We start from the raw sequence: 4,106 nt of genomic DNA, 5'->3' as shown, positions 1-4,106 counted from the left end.
TTTGAGTAAAGTGTGACATGTCCTAGTTTGGATTTTTTTTTACATTGCTTTAGTAGGGTGGAGATACTCTACCTCATATCACATGTGATGAACCTTTGTTATCCACTAGGCTCCGCGAACCAAATCCCGATATCATTCATGCCATTCAACCTTTCTACTTAGTTCGAACTATTCAATTTTCAAATGAGTGATTTGAGTAATTCAATATATCATTAGTTCATATCCAATGCTAGGTGTGACCTTGTGCTACTCTGATAAGTGTTGTCACACTATATCAATTGCATAAGCCTTGCTTTATAGTACTTCATCCACTAGCACCACCGTCCGAAATATTTGAATCACTTTGCAAATATTCAAATTCAAATATGAGAATTTGAGTATATATCCATTAGTGTTTTCTATATTTCTTTCTCAACATGATTCTTTGGTGAAGGTGAAACTCATGATCACATCCACACAACAATACCACTAGACACTTTACCTTGAACCAATATTGTGTCCATCCAAATTCTTTTTCATTCATCCCTTTGACTTAGTTTAAAAGCTATTCAACTTACAAATGAGTAAATTGAGTAATTGTATATATCTTTTGTTCCTACCCAAGCCTATGTGCAATTCATACTATTTTGAGTAATTGTTGTCACACTTATTCAGTAGTATTGTTGTTGCACTATTTGTCACTTATGTGATTCAATTCACATAAGTCGTTCCGAATTCTTTTCATGCTTTTGTAAAGCATAAATATTCTTCATTTGTATCTTGGATTATCCAATTCTTTCTAATCATGTGACTTTCCGTCCAAACTTTCACAACCGTGTCTTGCAAGCCATACCTCATGCCATATCTTCTTTATCCGATGATTAAAACACAATGAATAACTACTTGTTGTTTGCTTGGTTTGATTTTATTGTTGTTGAATGGTGTATTTATGTTGTGCTATATTTTATATTATAGTTTGTACGGAGAGGCACGAATTTTGATTAAGAGAAGTGAACGCGCTTCGACTACCAAAAAGGCAAGTGACATTCAAATCCTATCTATTTTATATTATGCATTAGTGTTTTGAAACTAGTATGCATGTTAGGATTTTGTTTTCAAAAGAAAAGTATTATGCTATGCTTAGAAACACATAGCTTAGGGCACATATACTGATCAACTAGAACATATCGTTACGAAGCACCTATGGCATAAGCCGAGGTCCCAAAATGAGATTTCACATTAGAGTAAACATGCGGAAGCATATGAACGAATTGTCTTGCAGAGACTCGAACGTTCTACTGTGAATAGAAAGTCTGACAGTACCCCCAGATTTCCCCTGAAACGAGATACAGTGAGTCGATCAAGATTCTCCAAGTTTCCCCCAACATCAGTAAGCCACCACCATCAGCTTCCCAACTCATGTGTTAGTTTTAAGAAAACCTGAGAATAAAAATAAGGAACATTAGAGTCAGACACATCTTTCTATTTTTGTATGATTGACGTAGAAATTTATAGGTAGACTGTAACTACTAACTAGTTTAGTGATTGATTTGAACAAACATGTGAAAAGAATGTGTGATATGGAAAAACAGCAAAGGAAGTTATGTAGTGAACTGATGTTCATATAACTTCTTTTGTAGATCTTTTGTTTTCTAAGCGCAATGCAGTTCTGCTTTCGTGAATGGGGAGTATGTCCCAGCTTTACTTCCCCATAAGCGAAAAATGCTAACATAGTCCATCTATGTGCGTTTCCAAAACTGAATTATAAATGTAAGTCTGGTAAAAAAAACTTGTCTCAGAGTCTTGGTTGCAACAAAAAGTTACACAATGATCAATTGTCAATAATTCTTAAGCTTGCATTTTCAGGCTTATTTCAGGGAAATGAAAGACAATTGTCATCCTGATGACAAGTGGGGAAGAGACATATCCTTCAGGCTCTTATACAGTTTGGTGAATACACGATGAACTTGACTGCATCCATTAGGCCTGCTAACTTCAGAAACACTGAGGGACTTGAATTAAATGTCCATGTTGACACAGTAACTGACATTTTTTTGGCAGCGTGGCAAGTTGCTTCCACAAGAATATGACTAGGAACAAGTGAACAACAAGTGCAAGTAGCACACTTAACCATTATAGGGAGTGAATATGTTACTAGTCCCAGTTCCCAGCAAATAATACTAGTTCCAGTAAAACTCAACTAACGACAAGCTGGTATGAAGGATAGCAGTATGCTGAACGATGCAGGAAAAAATAGCTAGAAATAGTAGTAGCAATCAGCAAAATATACAGAATTTTTTTTCCAATCCATAAACTGCATCAAGTGAGTAAGAACACAGAATTCTAAACATGTGAATGGATGTGCTACAACTAACTATCAGTAGTGAGAATCAGCTGAAGGAAAGCAACAAGAGATTCATTAGCTGGTAAATCGGCACCTTCATCTCTTGTAGTGACCGTCTGAACGAACCAGAACATCTGCCAAAGTCTTGTTTTTCTCAACGTCCTTCTTGCCTTAAAAAGGTAATCAACAAACAATAATTAGAACAGAAGCAAAAACACTAGGCCACTAGCCAACAGAAATGTTAACAGTGTACATTTACATGCATGTCATACAAGAAATTGAGCTAACAAAAAGGCTGACACTTAGAGCAGGTTATCAACAATTGACCTGACTGTACCCACAAGCCAGAAAGGTGGACAAATTACAGAGAGATGGAAAAAACATGTAGAACATGCCATGCAGATTACAAACTCACAAACAGCAGATAACTATAATCAGGTCTTAGACGGAAGGCTGTAGCTTGCAACAAGGCGCCGAAGGAGAAGGATGCTACTTTGGGGGCAGAAGATAGTCACTAATTAAGTTGTTTACGTCAAACCGTCAAATCAGTTGGCCAAGGTCTATTAGCTTTCTCCTTTGGAAATCCCCACATATTCAAGAGACTACAAATTAAAAGTCATGATAGAATTTTACAGAGCAGCTCCCAGAAAGTTTGTACAACTTGAACTTCATAACTGAGAATCCACACCAGCACTGACTAGGATAAGATCATTCAAGCACTCAAGCTAAAATTTACCATGAAAGCAATTATGTTCAAAAGATAAATCACTGACACTACCAATGATATGTTTTATGAAGAACTCTTGATAACATAGACAGCATGTAGAAATGACCAGAGGATGAAAGTTTCTAATCAAAGAAAGGTTTAGGATTGAGATTTTGAGGTCCCAACCCCAAAGTATTGCACCATTTTAAACCCAAGAGAATAAGAATAGAACTGCAATTAGATCAATGCATCACCATTTCTCATACACCTCGCCAATTAGATCGATACATTGCCATTTCTCAAAAGTTATATTTCTTTTGGCAACCTCCAGACCAAAGCTCTTTTGTCCAATAAACTTCTGCTGTCCTTAGCAATTGTTACCGAACAGATGGTATAAAGAAGTTGTGTTTTTTTAAATCAAAAAAGTTATCAATAACACGTATTAGTCAGTTTGAGTGATTTGGTTATGTAGAGACAAAATATTAGGTCTGTTGGACAATTGTAGAAGATGATCTACAAGGGTATCTCATGCATTGGCAGCATAGCACATCTAAAACTGAAAGTAAAACTGAGAAGTACTATGTAATCTAAGAATTAGACAGATGGAGAAAGTACCTGCAGAAGGAATCCGGCTCTGTCCAAGCCACGGTGGAAGAATGTAATAACCCAGAACATAGGAACAACGAAGGGTAGATTTAGAAATGGGATGTGCATTTCATCGCAAAACGGGGGAAATTTTCGCGCTTTATTGCAACTAAACCTAAGAGGGATCGAGGTTCTCTCTCATTTTGCACTTAGGGTTAGGCAATGTGAGTTAGGGAAATTTTGACATGATCTCTTTTGTATCTTGTTGATTTGGGGATTTGATTTCATTTGACAAGTGTTAATACAATTAACAATAAGCATTGAACAATATAAAATGGAATTCATAATTTAAACACAACTTATGAATTCAAACAACTTTGAATTTCAAAGTGAATCATAAATACAATGTTTATTCCAGAATATAAATATTACATAAATCAAAAGCTCATAAACAAAAACTTGGGCTTTATTGATATCACAACACAAATTACA

General features: G+C 35.8%; 1 long non-coding RNA gene across 1 annotated transcript; it reads right to left on the bottom strand.

Annotated features, from left to right (window-relative positions):
- Nucleotides 1–1,198: 1,198 nt before the first annotated feature.
- Nucleotides 1,199–3,686, bottom strand: LOC139835034 (uncharacterized). Its single transcript, XR_011750740.1, has 3 exons — nucleotides 3,645–3,686; nucleotides 2,418–2,493; nucleotides 1,199–1,419 (listed from the first exon to the last, which is right to left on the bottom strand). It is a non-coding gene; the product is annotated as an uncharacterized lncRNA (long non-coding RNA).
- Nucleotides 3,687–4,106: the final 420 nt, after the last annotated feature.

The sequence above is a fragment of the Lolium perenne genome, chromosome 1, assembly GCF_019359855.2.
Source record: "Lolium perenne isolate Kyuss_39 chromosome 1, Kyuss_2.0, whole genome shotgun sequence".
NCBI classification, from domain to species: Eukaryota; Viridiplantae; Streptophyta; class Magnoliopsida; order Poales; family Poaceae; genus Lolium; species Lolium perenne.
The sequence above is the reverse complement of the archived record's forward strand: the minus strand, read 5'-3'. Positions and strand labels throughout refer to the sequence as shown.